An 18,999-nucleotide genomic window follows, 5' to 3' on the forward strand; every position below is an offset into this window, starting at 1 on the left:
TATAATGACTAGTTTTTTTCCAAAGTGAAGAATTTCCCTTGGACTCTCTGCCAACAAAACATCACAGATTTTTTTAAGCCTTACAGAGAGAAAACGTGTATGTTTCTTGGCTATACTGTACATCACTTACAGTAAAACTCAAAACAAAAACAAAGTGTTCTGTGAAGTAAGCAACTTCCTGGCCTATCCAGACCAGGTCTGAAACAGGAGTTACTTTCACTTGTCAGATTAAATCAGCACTCACGGTTGCTGGGTGACTGCATCTGGATTAAAGAAACCAGAATATTCAAGTGATTTGGAAACAAACAAACAAAATATTTGAAGAAAAGATGGTAAGTAAGCATCTATATCAAAATATAAAACTCAGATTTAAGGTATAATCTTCATTAATTTACCTACAATTTCACTTCTCATTTCCTATACTAATAAATTTTTAGGCATTTCATATCCTTTAAACTTCAGATGAATACTCAAAAATCTTCAACGTAACATTTGTGTAAGAGAAAGTTCTAGAAGGATATAATTTCAAGAGTTTATCACCATCCCCTTAGGTTGAGCAGGGGTGTAGAAGAGACTGCCACATTATACATTTGTGTTACACATTTCATTAAATATTTATAATTACTTTTGGAATCTTATTTAAATACCAAGATATTAAAGATACATCTATATTCCAGTGGAATAACATACATTCTTTGCAAATTGTACTTCTTTGATCACCATTTTTTTTTTTCATAAAAACTGAGATTAAAAGATTTGGAGGTCATTTATTCAGAATCTTTGGAGAAGGAAACAGCAACCCACTCCAGTATTCTTGTCTGGAAAATCCCATGGACAGAGGAGTCTAGAGGGCTACAGTCCATGGGGTAGTGATATTGATATATTAATATTAATGGCTAGTGATACTGGATATCTTTCCAAGTGCTGTTTGCTGTCTGTAGATCCTCTTTGGTGAAGTGTCTTTTTGATTTTTTTGTACATCTTTATATAGGTTTTTTGGGAGGTTTTTTTTTTTTGGAGAAGGAAATGGCAACCCACTCCAGTACTTTTGCCTGGAAAATCCCATGGACAGAGAAGCCTGGTAGGCTATAGTCCATGGGGGTCTCAGAGTCGGACACGACTGAGAAACTTCACTTTCACTTTATTTAGAATCTTAGGTCAACATATCTGCTCTTCAAAACATGAATAACTAGTGTCAAAGCTGTTATAGATCTTCCTCAACTTATGATGGAGTTTCATGCTAATAGACCCAATGGAAGTTGAAAACAGTGTAAATTGAAAATGCATTTGGTACACCTCACCCACCAAACATCACAGTTTACCTAGCTTACCTTAAACTGCTCAGAACACTTCCATTAGCCTACAGTTGGACAAAACCATCTAACACAAAACTTATAATAATGTACAATCTCATGTAGATGACTGAATACTGCACTGAAAATGAAAAACAGAATGGCTGTCTGGGTACAGAGAGGTGAGTGTATCGGTTGTTTACCCTCGTGATCACGTGGCTGATGGTGCCTGACACTGCCCAGCATCAGGAGAGAGGATACTAGCCCAGGAAAAGCTCCAAATTCGAAATATGGCCTCTACTGAAAACACTAACACTATTTTGCACCATCAAGTCGAACCACTGTAAGTCAAGGAACATTCGGACTTGACAAAACAGTCAATGTAGTCCCTAAATAAATGTCTCTCAAATTCCAACAATAGAACCATTCAGTTCAGACACCTGAAGCACGTTCCAAGAAGTCTTGTAGCAGTTTATTCATGAATCCAAAGACTACAACAGAGGAACTTCTCTTGAAACAGACTACTCTTAAGAACGAAGGTAATTTTACTATTCCCCTGTAAACAGGGCCCACTCACAGAAGAGGGCTTGACGAACACTAATGACTGCCTCAAGTGTCCGGGTTCATTGAGTCCAGTCTGAAAACGAAAGTGTTGGTTGCTCAGTCATGTCCAACCCTATGGGACCCCATGGACCGTAGCCCGCCAGGATCCTCTGCCCATGGATTCACCAGACAAGAAAACTGGAGGGGGTAGCCATTCCCTTCTCCAGGGAATCTTCTAGACCCAGCGATTGAAACCACAGTTCCCTCAATGGAGGCAGATTCTTTACAATCTGCTTATTCTGTATGTAAGAAAATTGTGGCCTACAGAAAATAAGTTATGGTTTATAGTGCTGCTTTCAATTACACAACTTTAGGAGTCACCATTCACATATATTCTGTGGAAAAGCAACACTAGCAGTAGGGTTACATTGAAGATGGTGGTAATGGTGCCCCAGGAATCAGGCAAGTTAGCAGCTCTGATGACTTCCAAGTTCATACAACTATTTAGAGACAGAACCAAGATTAAATACTCTTGCCTCCAGCCCCTTCAAGTCACCACCATCTTGCCTCATAAAAGTATGATTTAATGGTACATTTAGAATAAAGCCCTATCCTAAATTTTTATCCTCTTTAACAATATTTATTTAACCACCTTAGGTGAAATGGCACAAGTACCACAAACTAACCCTGCATTAAGAAGGTCAAACATAACTTCAAAGAAAAGAAACCAAGCCTGCAGAAACTAGATACAAGCTTAAAGAATACAATAATTTAGGGAAAAAAAAAAAGTTAGACTGTCTATACCAATGTAACGTATTAAATAAACAGTCTGTGTCTCAAAGCTACAAATGAGCAAGGGTAAATATTTCACTTGCATTATCCAAACCCGAGTCCCTATTGTTCTCAATCTCCCAGTGACTACACCAAAGTGGAGCTAAATAAAGGGACTTTTACTTACTACAACTGTCAGGCACATCTGCTAAAACAAAATTATCTGGACCTGCTTGCTAGAACAAGAGGCCAGCTTCATCTTTTGATGTCCTACCAAGGAAGAAGTTTGGCTACAATTGCCAACGCCAATTAAGATAAGAAAACCAGTACATTCAGTACTGGTCTCGAAACAGATTATGTTTTTCTACAAAGGGAAACTAGGCCAAAAACTAAACACTATGTTCAATCTTTTTGTGAATCCAGTATCACTCAATGATAAAGAGGCTCTAGTAGAAACAGCTCAGATTGTTTACTGAATAACCAAAGTATTTCTTCCAGTTTCTGCACAACTACCTGTGATTCTTCACAAAGAAACAGAGGCAGAAGAGGGCCAGGGAAAGAAAATGGACACAAGCCTATGAAAAAAAGTAGCAGCTCAGCATAAAAAGGAGCACATTTTAGTCAGTTCTAATGAGGTGGATGAACCTAGAGCCTATTATACAGAGTGAAGTTTAAGTCAGAAAGAGAAAAACAAATAGTATATATTAACACACACAAACATATATATATATGGAATCTAGAAAAATGGTACTAAGTAACCTATTTGCAGGGTAGGAATGGAGACTTAGACAAAGAGAATAAACTTGTGGACACACTGGGGGAAGGAGAAGGGGGACAAATTGAGAGAGTCGCATTGAAACTTATACACTGTCATGTGTAAAACAGATTGCTAAAGGGAAGTCGTTGTATAGCAGGGAGCGCAGCATGGTGCTCTGTGATGACCTAGAGGGGTGGGATGGGGTGGAGGTGAGGAAGGGATGGGGTGGGGGGTTCAAGAGGGAGGAGACGTGTGTATATGTATGGCTGATTCATGTTGATGTATGGCAGAAACCAACACAACAATGCAAAGCAATTATCCTACAATTTAAAATAAATAAATGTTTTAAAAGTAGCAGCTTAGGAACTTGTTGAAGATTATATAAAAAAAACTGTTTAATCCATATAAAAGAATCAATCTACAAGAGATTAAACCTCCAAAGACATGTTCCTAAGAAAGAGAAGCTACCTCCTAGAAACTAAAGCATCCTGTCAGGTTCCAAGCAGATGCAACAAACATGCGCATAATATTCCCTCCTTTCCCCTACTTGATTTGAAAAGTTAGCTTAGGCTGAGAACTGTTTCTCTTCATTCTCTGAGACACCAGTAAGGCTCCAAGAGGAATAAAGGTATATAGCTGTAGGGGAACAAAATTTGCCACCCTAAAATCTCTCTTTGGCATGAAGATTATTTCAAGATGGAAACAATCAAGCCCAAAAGACTCAGAAAGAAACTCTGACCTTCCCCCACTGACTGTCTGGGCTTCCCTGGTGGCTCAGTGGTAAAGAATCCGCCTGCCAATGCAGGAGACACAGGTTCGATCCCTTGGTCAGGAAGATCCCCTGGAGAAGGAAACAGCAACCCACTCCAGTATTCTTGCCATGGGAAATTCCATGGACAAAGGAGCCTGGCAGGCTATAGTCCATGCGTCATAAAGAGTCAGACACGAGTGAGCAAGCACGCACGCACGCACATGGACTATTTAAAGAATGTAGACAGAGGACTTGTTCCAGGAAGGGAGCCATCATCATAGACAATCTGGTATGAGCCAGGTATGCACACGGGGAATCTAGCAGTCTGTTTGTTAAAATCCTGTGTCCCATTGTCTCTGCTGACCCAACAAACATTTATTTACCTAACATTTGCTTTTCCATCTTTGTGTCAACTGCCTTCCTCCCTTCTAAGGCCCCAAACCATTGTCCCCAAGATCCTTTTTTTTCTTTAGCTGAAATGGTGTTTAAAGTGAGGATTTTGGCTGTTTTGATGAGTTGCTCCGTTTTCCTGGGTCCCTCCCATGTATACAAGTTACTAAACTTCTGTGTGATTTTCTCCTGCTTGTCTGTCTCATGTCAGTTTACTTCTGAGACCAGCCAGAAGAACCTAGAAGGGTAGAGGAAAATTTATTCCTCCTTGTAAAATTATATAGAAAGATTAGAAACCAGATTCCAAGGGAAAAAAAATAATCAATTACACATCACGGGAAATCAGTATCTCTGAGCCAAACTTTTAAAACAGCTTATTGTTGATGCCTCAGACCAAACTCAAGTGGGGCCATGGGGGAAGAGTCCGTAAGAGCCGTGCTAGCCCACGATCAGTAGAGACAGATGCTCTGAGGTTGCTGGAGCCTTCATACTCAGCCATGTCTGAGACTCTGCAACTCCATGGACTGTAGCCTGCCAGGCTCCTCTGTCCATGGGATCCCCCATGAAGGAATACTGGGATGGGGAGCCACTTCCTACTCCCGGGGATCTTTCGCACCCACTGACTGAACTCTTCTCCTGCACTGGCAGTCGGGTTCCTTGCTGCTGAGGCACCAGGGAAGCTGGGTTGCTGGAAGTCACTTGGAAGGTCTAGGGTGTCAATATTAAAAAAAAAAAAAAAAAAAGGCAGAAGAAAAAAAGAATTCAAGGAATAGACACAGTTTTAAATGTCCGTGTGAAAGGCAACAGAGACCAACAACAACAACAACAAAAATATATATATATATATCTAGGGCCGGTACACAAAGGCAGACTTGGGGTAAGATGCTACACTTTGATGAAGCATCAAAACCCAGCAGGTTCAGTGACTGTGAAGCTGGGGAAACTCCAGCCAGGAGGAGGACTTCAGATCTCATTGTCCTCCCAGCCCTTTGATCCTCGCCCAAAGCCCCTCAATAAAATGGCTTGATCCTCCCCCTCTCCCAAAAAGGCTCTTATGCCTCTCTCGATATTTCTGTATTTGTCAATCAGCACACAGACATTGCCCCTAGGCACATGTGTATCAACAGCTGGCATTTCTGAGCTAGAAACTTGGCTCCAGAGCACCACCCAAGCAGGGGGGATGCAGACGCACCAAGCCGGTGCTGTTCCCCTCTCTGCGGCCCCTGTACACATGCTTCCTCCACAACTCCACTCAGCTCGTCACACGACCTTCAGCTACTCTGCTGGTAGAGGCAGTCCCCAGATTACAGGCAGGTCACCACCTATAGTTCATTTGAAAATTTACTTTAGCTCAAAACTAATTTTCCTAGAGCGATGCTCTTCATGAGGAAGAGGATTCTAGCCTGGCCCCAAACGGAAACAAATTTAATTTATAACTTAAGTCCTATTAGGTCAGCTAGACCTAACCCTTAACACGCGTGTGAAGACCAAGAAGCTGAATACAAGCTAGGGTGTTGTTTCAATGGGGAAAAAAATGCATTCCAGGTCAAAAAAAAGAGAATCAAAGAAGTTACTTGTCCTACTTGACACTGGCTATCACCATCTTCATCTCAAGAGTCTGAAGATGTAGGGGCTGGGAAAATAAAAATGGGTGAAAGTTTTCTCCCTTCTAAAACACACAGAAACCAAAGGGGAGGCAACCTCATTTTCCATCCTGCCTCCTCTTCCTCCTTTTACAATGCTAAATGGGATTAAGGGCCTTAAGCCTTTCTTGCTCCAATCAGACAGGTGGCGTGGCCTACCTTCTCTGTGTGTGTGGGAGCGCATAACCCACGTGAAGATCCCAAAAGCAAATTTTTACTTCAAAGGATAAACTTGTAATATTTCAACATCTTCTGCTAAAACAGAGAAAACCTTCCCACTTTCAATCCAATCTTCTTAAGAATACATATATACCCATAGACATTCAAGAGAGCTAAAATATAGGACTGTGAAACACCGAGGCCTTTCATTCAAAGGAAGGAGGCATTTCTCCAAGGATGATATGCAAATGACCCCTGAAAAGATGCTTAACATTATGAGTCTTTGGGGAAATAGAAATCACAGCCATGAGATGTCCACCAGCAGAGGAATGGATAAAGATGTGGCATGCATATACAATGGAATGTTACTCAGTCATAAAAAAGGAATGAAGTTGTACCATTTGCAGAGACGTAGATAGACCTAGAGGCTGTCACACAGGGAAGTAAGAAAGAAAAGAAAATGCATATCAACATATATGTGGAATCTAGAAAAATGACACAGATAAACCAATTTGCAAAGCAGAAATACAGACACAGACATAAAGAACAATGTATGGTCACCAAGGGGGAAAAGGAAAGAAGGGATGAATTGGGAGACTGGGATTGACATATACATACTGCTATGCATAAAATATACTAACTAATGAGAACCTGCTGCATAGTGCAGGGAGTTCTACTTAAGGCTCTGTGGTGCCCTAAATGGGAAGGAAATCCAAAAAAAAAAACCAGGAAATATATGTGTATGTATGAAATTCCCTGATGGCTCTTAGTAGTAAAGAGCCCACCTGCAATGCAGGAGACTTAAGAGACTCGGGTTCCATTCTTGGGTTGGGAAGATTTCGTTGAGGAGGAAATGGCAACCCACTCCAGTATTCTTGCCTGAAGAACCCCACAGACAGAGGAGCCTGGCAGGCTACCCTCCTAGGGCTGCAAAGAGTCAGATGCAACTCATCAACCGCGCACATATGCGTGTGTATGTATAGCTGATTCACTTTGCTGTTAACACGTCATACCCACTGGCACGGCCATGATGAAAATGTCGGCAAGGATGTGAAGAAACTGGAACCCTCCTGTGTTGATGGCGGGTAAGGAAAATGCCACAGTGGTTGTGGAAAACAGTTTGGTGGTTCTTCCAAAGGTAAACACAGAATCACCATACAATCTCGCATTCCACTCCAAAGCGTACACTGAAAAGGACCCAGGGCAGGGATTTGAACAGATCTCTGTACACTTATGTCAACATCAGCATTATGGATAATAAGCAAAAGGTGGAAGCAACCCAAGGATACATAGGTGAATGAATAAACTAAATGTGGTAGCTAAATACAATGGAATATCATTTGGCCATAGAAAGAAATGAAATTTTAATAATGCTGCAAACAGATGGACCTTGGAAACATTCTAAATGAAAAGGACAGAAAACGACAAACATGGTATGATTCCTCTTACATGAGGTACCTAAACAGGAAAATCCATAGAGGCAGAAGAAGGTAGGAGAGAGGTTACCAGGAGCTAGTGAGAAAATTGGATGAGAAATTATTCCTCAATGATTTCAAAGTTTCTGTTTGGGATGATGAAAAATTCTGGAACTAGACAGGGTGATGATTACACAATACTGTGAATGTACGTACTGCCACTGAACTGTATACTTAAGAATGGTTAAGTGGGATGAACAGAGAGAGTCATGGAAACATACATTACCACATGGAAAATAGAGAGCCAATGGGAATTTGCTGTATGGCTCAGGGAACTCAGGCTGGGGCTCTGTAGCAACCTAGAGGGGTGGGATGGGGAGGGAGGTGGGAGGGAGGTTCAAGAGCGAGGGAAAATAGGTATACTTATGGCTGATTCATGCCGATGTTTGGCAGAAACCAACACAATACTGTAAAACAATTATCCTTCAACTAAAAACAAATGAATTTTTAAAAAAATCAAAATAAATAAAATGGACAGCCAACAAGGACCTTCTATACAGCACATGGAACTCTGCTCAATGTCATGTGGCAGCCTGAATGGAAGGGGAGTTTGGGGGAGAATGGATACATGTTTATGTGTGGCTCAATCCCTTCGCTGTTCGCCACTGCTAATCAGCTATACCCCAATATAAAATAAAAAGTTAAAAGAAAAAAAAAAGAATGGTTAAAATGGTGAATTGTTCTGCGTACTTTACCACAATTTAAAAAAAGATAACACCACAAACTGATGGCTTAATTTCACTGCTATCTCAACTTTCCCAATCTATAAAACAGGTGAAAAAGTCTATATCAGGTATCTTAGAACTTTGGGATGCCAAGGTCCATACAGCCAAAGCCATGATTTTCCCAGTAATCATGTATAGATGTGGGAGTTCGGCCATAAAAAAGGGTGAGCACTGAAGAACTGATGCTTTCAAACTGTGGTGCTGGAGAAGACTCTTGAGAGTCCCTTGGACTGCAAGGAGATCCAACCAGTCCATTCTGAAGGAGGTCAACCCTAAATATGCATTAGAAGGACTGATCCTGAAGCTTGGCCACTTGATGCAAAGAGCAGATTGACTGGAAAAGACCCTGATGCTGGGAAAGATTGAGGGCAGGAGGAGAAGAGGACGACAGAGAATGAGATGGTTGGACGGCATCTTCAACTCAATGAGCATGAATTTGACCAAACTCCAGGAGACAGTGGAGGAAAGAGAAGCCTGGTGCGCTGCAATCCATGGGATCACAAAGAGTCGAACACAACTTAGTGACTGAGCAGATGACTATTTGAGATCTCAAATGTTCAATCCACAAGGGGAAGGGCCTGTGGCACCACACCTGTGAGGCAGGAGTTCTTCTGGGCCAGACAGTCGCATAGAAAGAACCCATTTGTACATGTGAACAGATACCCTTAAGCGTGCAAGTTTTGTTGTCATAATCTTTTAAATCCTCACCCTATCAACATCAGTCATAAGAGACATGTGATTTCAGAGAAGAGTAAAATCATGATAGTAACCAGGGCACGTTGCTGACAAAGACTTTCAGATGCGGTTGTCTGAGTTTGAGGAGGAGGAAGCCGGAGGAGCATCTAGACCCACAGCCAGTCAACTGGGCAAGTCCCCGGAGGGATCAGGCAGGGACTCCAGGACCAGCGGCCTGATCAGCCTAGGAGACTCCAGCCAGGGCCTAAAGATCAAAGACAGCACAAGACACACAGCCCAGCTGGTCACACAGCTCAGGAACAGGCTTCTAGGCAGGCATCCATAAATGGTGGTGCTCAGCTTCTTAGTGAGCCTCCAAACCTTCCAGCATCACTGCTTGGTTCTTTTGGTTTTGCTTCTGCCACATCACAAAGCTTGTGGGATCTTAATTCCCCAACCAGGGATTGAACCCAGGAGCATGGCAGTGAAAGCACAATTTTTAACCACTGGACCACCAGGGAATTCCCAGCACCACTACTGAATTATTTCCAGATCAAAGCTGACGCGACTACCTCTACATGGAACACTCCCACTCAAGGCCCACTTCAAAAGAAACTCCTTCTTCAGGGTAAAACAAATCTCAGCTTGATTGCATGGTTGAGAGAATAATCCCTTTGAATAAACTACCTGTATTTTACACACATCTCGGGCACAATGGTTATATAAAGTAAGCATTCAATAAATGTTGGCTGTAAATGTAAATCAGACTTTCTCAGCTATCCATTACATATCCCTCAGAGATGATGGATCAAAGCTAAGGAGCGGTAAACAACTATTTTTATAATCTAAACACAAATACCAGCACCCCAGGTGGCTCAATGGTAAAGAATTCACCTGCCAATGCAGGAGATGTGAGTTTAATCCTTGGGTTGGGAAGATCCCCTGGAGGAGGAAATGGCAACCCACTCCAATGTTCTTGCCTGGAGAATCCCATGGACTGAGGGTTACAGTCCACAGTGTCGCTAAGAGTTGGACACCACTGAGCAACTAATCGTGCAAACACAAATACAAAAAATATACATATAATAGCTCTCTACCAGCCTCCTCATTTTTTTTTCAATTAACTGTTTTGGATTATTTTAAAATTTTCTATTTTATATTGGAGTACAGCCGATTAACAATGCTGTGACTGTTTCAGGTGAACAGCCAAGGGACTCAGCCATACATATACATGTATCCATTCTCCCCAAAACTTCCCTCTCATCCAGGCTGCCACATCACACTGAGCAGAGTTCCCTTTGGAATTCAACTTCAACAGTGATAAAAATGGCTTTTATGTAATCTTATTTGGAATCTAAAACTTCGAGGGTGGAATCAGGTCACAACAATCCCCTTTGACAACAGCCCCCTTGACTCCCTGAAGTGGCCTCACTCTATGGACTGGCTCTAGTGGAGACACCAACCCTCAAACAGGGCCAGGTTCTGTCTTCCAAACCAGCATGCGGATTTGAAAGAGACTGGCAGAATTCCACGGATTCATGGAATTCCCTAAAACAGAGAAGCTGATCAAGCCAAGCCTTGCAGTTAGTCCCCTTCCTCCCTGCACTCAGAAGCAGAGGAAGCAAGGATCTGCAGAAAAAAAGCAGCTTTGTCCCAAGAGACTCAGAAATGAAAGCAACGAGGGAACTGACCTGACTTGGTTCCCACCAGCTGCCTTGACACTTGAGTTGTGAGCAACTTCCCACACCCTTCCTTATGAAGCCTACCTGGTTTTTGCCTGGGTTTACCTGGATTGATTTCTACCACTTCCAATTAAGAGTCTTAAGTAAACTGTTGCCAAGAATTTGTCATAGGGGAGGCCAGAGGATTTTTAGCATATTTTCTACAACTGACTTAGAAGCAACCTAAATGTGAACAAGGGACTGATAAGAAAATTATAGTCGAGTAACTCAATGAAATACAACCATTTTTACCTATGCAGTGTACAAACAACTAGGAAAAATGCACATTTTATGATTACAGTCATAAAATATATAGTAAAAGAACATGAGAAGATGAATATATTAGACGTGGGGGAGGTACAGGGCTATGGGCTATTGATGCTGTTTTAATATCATGTCTGTGTTATTAAGACCAGGAGGAAAAATTTAATAATTTCCCCAAATTAGAAGTAAACACATATGTTGATAAATGAATAAAATATCTGCAGTACATCCATATAATGAAATAGCACTCAGCAATAAAAAAAAATGTATGGCTTCCTGGTGGCTCAGATGGCAAAGAACTCACCTACCAATGCAGACCTGGGTTCGATCCCTGGATTTGAAAGATTCCCCTGGAGAAGGAAATGGCAACCCACTCCAGTATTCTTGACTGAGAAATCCCATAGACAGAGGAGCCTGGCGGGCTACTGTCCACAGGGCCACAAAGAGTTGGACAGGACTGAGCAAGCTATAAATAAATCGTACCTCAGTAAATCTACCTTGAAAGTAAATACAATACTGAGCTTGGAAACCAGAGCTATGGTTGCACCTCTGAGAGAGCTCTTTTCTTGACATTCATTCATCCAATTCGTCAGGTGCCCATCATATGCCAAACACGCTGCTAGGTGTGTGAACAAAATGACAAAAGGGTGAACGAAACAGACAAAAAAAAAATTACACAACTATTCAGCCAGAAATTGTGGTCAATTAAGAAAGACGTTGGTATTCTGGTTGCTATTATAGGAGTAGGGGGTCTCTGAGCAAGTCACACGTGTAGGTGAGACCTGAAAAGTTAGTAGCAGCTAAGGCGGCAAAGAACCAAAAGGGTCTTTATATTTACATATGTATATATATAATTTAAATATTGATTTATTCAGTTGCACAGGGGCTCAGTTGTGGCACTCGGGTTCTTTAGTTGTGGGATCTAGTTCCCTGATCGAACCAGGGCCCTTGCCCTGGGACGGTCGAGTCTTAGCCACTGGAGCAGCAGGCAAGTCCCCAGGAAAGTCTTAACTGTAGTGTCTTTTCAGCAGTCAGCAGCAACTCAACTGTTTAAATATCAAGTGTGGTTATATTTCAATGTGATGTGGAGTGGGGCCTCTGAAGTGAGAGCCCAGGCAAAGGAAGGCCTTAAAAGAGCACTAAGGGCAGTGGTGGATATAAAGAAGTGTTTGGGGACTTAGGGGTCCTCAAAGAGAATTACGGTACCTCCACCCATTGTCCGCATTTCGAAGATGAGTAACAGAATGCATACATTTCTCTGCAATGAGGTTGCCTAACTAAATCTCAGATTCTGGTGTGTGTTTTTTTTAATTGATTTTTATTTGGAGTATAATTTCTGTACAATGTTGCCTTAGTTTCTGCTGTACACCACGAGTCAGCTATATGTATACCTATACCCGTTCTCCTTTGAGCCTCCCTCACACGCACCCCCCATGCCACCCCTCAGCTCGCTGAGCCCACTGTGCTATCCAGCAGCTTCCCGCTAGGGATCCATTCTACACGGGAGGATATCCCTGTCAGTGCTCCTCTCCCAATTCGCCCCACCCTCTCCTGCCCCTACTGTGTCCACAAGTTTGTTCTCTACGTCTGCCTCTCTGGCATTCCTACCCTGGAAATAGGTTCAGCGGTATCATTTTTCTAGATTCCATGTATTCTGGTGCTTTACAGTAATTTGTTGTATTTGTTTTTACTTTTGGCTGAATTTGACCATGGTTTGCTAAAGCTTATCAAAGATTCTAAATGACAACTACACACACACAAACACACAACTTACCAAAAAGTGAACAGAAGTGTTCTCTGTCTGGTAAACACAACTCTTCACCCACCCTAGGGTTCAAATTCAAGACACCTCCTTCACGTGACCTCAGAGGCATCGCTCTGTCTGCATTCTCTGACACTCACAGGCTGCTTCTTGGCAAATGCCTCTTCTGATTCTTCTCTGACCAACACCCCCCACCCTCACCCGTGTTGAGAGTAAGGCAGGGCTCAGCCCCTTAACCCCTTCTCTTCCCAACTTATGGTATTATTACAGTAAATACTTTCTGTTGGAATAACGACTCCCACAAGCATATATCTCTAGTCCTGCTCTTTCTCTAAAGCTCCAGATTTTAATATCCAGTTGTCAAGTCAACACCTACATTTGCTTATCTAATAGGCATCTCAAACTTCCTACATCTACAAGACAACTCTGGGCTTTTAGACCTCCCTGCAGCTTCCTTCTTGTCCCAGTCTCTGTTAAGACACTACAGTGCAACCCCACTGATTATGCCAAAAACCCAGTTGTCATCCTTCATCCCCCCTCCCAACCCAATAGCCACTCCTAAAGAGGAAAGAGGCTACCTTCAAAATACTTAATACATCCCAAACCCAGCTGCTTCTCACCTTCACTATTACCCCAAGTCCAAGTCACTACTGTCTCTCTGCTGAACCAAATGAGCAAATCATTAGCCTCTTGCCTCCTTTCAATACATTCTCCACAAAGCGACCAAAATGATCCTTCTGAACGTGTCCCCTCGTGCAAATCTTCTCCCAAAGCTCCCTATGGCCTCTCATCACACTTAGGAGGAAACACAGACCCACCGATCTAGAAAAACAATTAGCAACAGGTTAGCCTTTGTGCTAAACCTGAGAAGTATCTTCAAAAGGCAAGGGAGCTCTCACTGTGGCCCCCCAAAGAGATGATATGGTCTAAACTAAATAGTCAACTGGGCTTCTCTGGTAGCTCAGTGATGAAGAACCCACCTGCCAATTCAGGAAGACGCAGGAGACGTGAGTTCCATCCCGGGTCGGGAAGATTCCCTGGAGAAGGAAATGGCAACCCACTCCAGTATTCTTGCCTGGGGAATTCCATGGACAGAGGAGCCTGGAGGGCTATAAATAATGGGGTCGCAAGTGTCGGACACGACTGAGTGACAAAAAGTCAGCTCTGAGACAGAGTGGAAGAATCCTTGAAAATAAATGACCATCCATTCCTAAATCAGTATGGGGTACTCCCTGGTAGGCCAATGGCTACAACTTGTCACTTTTCACTGCCAAGGGCCCAGGTTCAATCCCTGGTCAGGGAAGCAGGATCCCCAAGCCGTGTGGCATGATTTAAAAAGAAATTAAATAAAACCTAAATCAATAGGTATGTCTTCAAACAAAATATTCTCCATCTCTTCACCACCCATTGTTATTATTTAGGCACCAGTGAAGTGAAAGTGAAGTCGCTCAGTTGTGTCCGACTCTTTGCAACCCCATGGACTGCAGCCTCCCAGGCTCCTCCATCTATGGGATTTTCCAGGCAAGAGTACTGGAGTGGGTTGCCGTTTCCTTCTCCAGATGATCTTCCCAAGTCAGGGATAGAACCCAGATCTCCTGCATTGCAGGCAGATGCTTTACCCTCTAAGCTACCAGGGAAGCCTTATTTAGTCACTAAGTCATGTCCAACTCTTTGTGACCCCATGGATTTCCCAGGCAAAGAATACTGGAGGGGTTTGCCATTTCTTTCTCCAGGGGATCTTCCTGACTCAAGAATAGAACTTACAACTCCTGGTGTTCACTGCTGAACCACCAGGGAAGCCCCTTCACCATTCAGTCCTCCACAACTACCTGTAGGCTGGGAGGAAAAAGGTGTTCTTGGCCTTTAAACGACTGATTGTTTGTCAAGGGATATAGGTTTCACCTTAAATTAAAAATAGAAGTCTCTAAAATAACTATTAAGTTTTGGATAGTTCATACCCAAACAAAAACCAGCTACCTTTCTGAAAAGAGTCTTCTGTGTCTCACTTTGAGACTGAAGCTTCTCCAAGCTCGCGTGACTTCAACATAAAATGCGCACCATATATATCCAAAGAGTTATGAGTAAGCGTGTTAAATAATCCTCCCAGAAACTTCCATTTGAAATGTACAGGTCTTTGTCTCAATGATCTGTTGTCTGCAAGTTTTCAGACAATCCTCGGCTTTGTGTTCCCGGGGCCGTATAGGAAACAAGGCCCGTTACTGTTTCCATTCCTCAAAACTACTGTGACTAACATTAAATACAAAGTATTTTCTTGCAAATGAGAAACATCAAGAAATACATCTCACCAAGCCCAGCCTCATAAAAAGATAGCCTCCCTTATTTCCCTCTTTCTAGGGTTTTGAAGCAGTCAGTCACTAACACTGCAACCTCCCCCTACGCGAGTCAGCAGGAGAACACTCGCCCTCCCTACACTTTTCACACCTGTCTTCAGACACACACCCTCCCACTTGACTGCTCCTTTCCAGATCTTCTCCTGGCAGCAGGAAGGCAGCAGTGGCTCTGTGCCATTGACTCTCTCCTTTTTTATATTGGGACTATTTTTAGGGCAGCAGCCCCTCTCTGATTCTGGTCTTGGCCCTGGATCATCACGAGGCCAAGTCCTTAGAGAGAAATCCTGCAGAAGCCAGGCAAGTCTCAGGAGGATTAGCGGACACTCCTCTGCTAACGCAGCAAGAATCTAAAGGCCCTGCAAAGGCGAATGCCCTCCAAGGATAGTGATGTCATGACCTTTACAGTCCAACCCTCCCCAACACTGCCTTCAGTTGGCCTGACCAAAGCTGGGGCTCCTTTTCCAAACATGCAACCCATAATGCCCACTATTTCATCAGGTTAAAAAGAAAAAGAAGAAAGGCTGAAAGATCTCCTACTCTTATGAGAATTTTAACACATGTGCCAGGAAAAAAATTTTTTTTTACATCTTTTGGCCATGCCATGAAGCGAGCGGGATCTTTGTTTCCTGACCAGGGATCGCATTGTCACCTTCCGCAGTGGAAGCATGGTGTCTTAACCACTGGACCACCAGGAAAGTCCCTGTGCCGGGAAGTTTTTAACTCAGTGACGATTTTTTTTTTTCCTGAAATAATCACATCCAGCAAGCAGCAAGTTGGAGATTTTAGATTTGTGTAACACCCTTGGGAACAGGTAGGTATTGATAAAAATATTCTAAGAAAGTTTTAGTCACTTTTCAAAAAAAGAATCGCATACCAAGACACAGTAAGTTAAATATCCCTTTGCACTATTTATAAAAATAACCATATACTATAACTTCTGTAATTGGAACAGAGCTACCAGAAACACTAAATATATCTGATGATAAAAGACTGCACCATTTACTACTACAGCTCTGTAAAAGACAGCTACAGTAACATGAGTTTCAAGCTAAGTGTTTGGTTGGTTTTTCCATCTCACTGCTAAAATGAAGCATTAAAAATCTCAAACTAGGCTTGCAGGTTTTAACAACTGAAATTTCAAGGGAGAACATATACAAAAAACCCAGGGGAAAATACCTTTCTGTATTTTACCTTGTACCTCTCCTGCAAGGACACCAGGCCTCATCAAAATTCATCTCTTTCATTCATCCCCAACTTGGATGTTCTAAAGAAATGTGATTCTTTTCTGAATCCACAGTGTTAAACATTTGCTCTTCAAATTTCTACTGATAACATTAAATGAAGACCTCATGAAAATGTTAAGAATAGCATGTTAGGCTCTAGTATTTGAGAAGACAACAGGGCAGCCTGACACTGAGCTGCAGATCCAGGGAAGAAAGAAGGGTCAGTCGGGGGTCCTGGCCGTGGCACTTAGCATCCACTTACTGGGGGTCTCCAGCCCTACAGGTGAGCACCCTCCCCTCCTGCAGTCCCAGGATGGCTGAATGCGGGAATTCACCAGGAGAACAAAGGAATACAACATGAACCTCAGGACATGAGAAACCCAGCCAGGTCCCTCCTTTACTCTCATAAGCAGAACAAAACTTCACTGCTCCACAATTGGCTACTTTTGGCATTTCTCAGATAGGAGTATAGAGGGAGCCTATGCTTAAACTCTGTCCTCCAGAAACTTGGAAAAATAAACAGTGTAATTGAAAAAGAAAACAAACATTGAATATGCATATTGTTGCACTAAAGGCTTCCCAGATGTCTCAGAGGTAAAGAATCCACCTGTCAATGTAGGAGATGTGAGAGGTATGAGTGTGATCTCCAGGTCAGCAAGGTCCTCTGGTAGAGGAAATGGCAACCCCTCCAGTATTCTTGCCTGGAGAATCCCATGGACAGAGGAGCCTGGGAGGTTACAGTTCACCGGCTTGCAATAGAGTCAGACACAACTTAGCGACTTAACAACAGCAAATTGTTGTCCTATAGAAGTACTTGGAAATTCACAGGTTTGGCTCTGTTTAGCTTTATATTTCTTCTTCTTTTTTTTTTTTTAGCTTTATATTTCTAAAGCGAACTGTTTAATACCAAGTCTTCAGCTCCATGAAAATGGTCCAAATTTGGCTCTCAACTGAATGACAGCCTAACCGATGGTGACAGCCTTTAAAATCATCAGTACACGAGAGTCAGTCGAGACAGAAACCTCTCAATAAGTATCCTCAGCAATCAATTCTCAGCAGACATAATTCAATAATATAACTCCAGCCTCAATGGCAACCCATAACTCAGTTGTGGCCAACATGCTGTAAACTGACTGGGGCCAAGACCCCTGCTTCCCTTTTCACAGACCCGTGATGGCAAGACAGGCTGGCTTGGAGTTGAAAAGGCAGAGATGGAGGTAATGAAGAGTTGCACTTAAAAACAGGAGCGGATTCCTAGAGAAATGGCAACCCACTTCAGTATTCTTGCCTGGGAAAATCCCACGGACAGAGGAACCTGGTAGGCTACAGTCCATGGTATCACAAAGAGTTGGGGGCACAACTAATCATGCAACTGAACAACAGGTAATCAGGTAATTGAACAACAACACACAATCAGGCAGACTGTGATTTGGGGAAACACCTCTTGACGGAAATGTGGCCTAAAATGGAGAGTGCAGTGACCTAGCAATATGGAATATAGAGTTTTGTAAGAAATTAAAATTCGTGCATAGACTAATAGGTGCAAATGTGCAAACAATGAAGTCCGTGGTTAAAGGAAGAAAGAAAAAATAAAAATAGGAGAGGACTGCTCCACAAAACAGTATTTGTGAAATTCAACATTCCAATTTAAGTGAAGAATTCCACTATCTACTCATGCCTTTCTCCAAGTGACTGTAACCCTCTGTATAAAATATTTTAATCAGAATTACATAAAATAACACCACTCTTTGGGGATACTAACTTCCTAGTTTAACTGTTGTAAACAAAAGGGCAGTATAGTTTAACTTAATCCACATTTACAGTTGAGACTAATTCTGTAATTCTGTCCCCTACAATTATATAAATGTAAGATATTTTAGTTAGCAACCTGAACCTTAACCAATTTCCTTACAACTATTTTCTTACTATTAGAGACTTTCAAGCATGAAATATTTCTTATGATTTTTATTATATTCAAAAGCCTCCAACTAGCTACAAAAAAATAAAAGAACCCATATACAAGGGTACTAGAACAGTCCTAAGTACTAAGTGAGGGTCAGTTACTTCATGCATCATCCTGCCAGTTTCCTCATCCCAGCTATCAAGTGACGTTTTACTAAAAGAGCTGTCGTTCATTCAACAAAATGCATTACTCGCCTACCATGCACCAGCTGCTCTGCTAGGGGTACGATGGTGAAGACAGTCCCTGTTCTCGAAGCAAAGGACAAATAAATAATTACAAAAATTGCAGGGGACTTCCCTGATGGTCCAGTGGTCAAGACTCTGCGCTTCCACTGCAAGGGGCCTGGGTTCGATCCCTGGTTGGGGAACTAAGATGTTACACGGCTCAGCCAAACAGTAAAAACATTTTCTAAAAACTGCAAAATGACACAGCCTGAGGGAACCTGGAGGATGGGCTCCACTGATGCGGACATGGAGGGTATGGTTAAGTGTGGAGAAGGGGGAGCTTGGGCTGAAGATAAGGAACAGGTCAGCA

General features: G+C 42.4%; 1 protein-coding gene and 1 non-coding gene across 3 annotated transcripts in view; one reads left to right on the top strand and one right to left on the bottom strand.

Annotated features, from left to right (window-relative positions):
- Nucleotides 1–18,999, bottom strand: part of MTUS1 (microtubule associated scaffold protein 1) — a 189,513-nt gene that overhangs the window by 152,747 nt on the left and 17,767 nt on the right. The gene's annotated exons all lie outside the window — the stretch shown is intronic.
- On the top strand, nt 18,760–18,832 carry TRNAG-UCC (transfer RNA glycine (anticodon UCC)). Its single transcript has one exon. It is a non-coding gene; the product is annotated as a tRNA-Gly (tRNA).

Source organism: Capricornis sumatraensis, chromosome 4, assembly GCF_032405125.1.
Source record: "Capricornis sumatraensis isolate serow.1 chromosome 4, serow.2, whole genome shotgun sequence".
Taxonomy (NCBI): domain Eukaryota; kingdom Metazoa; phylum Chordata; class Mammalia; order Artiodactyla; family Bovidae; genus Capricornis; species Capricornis sumatraensis.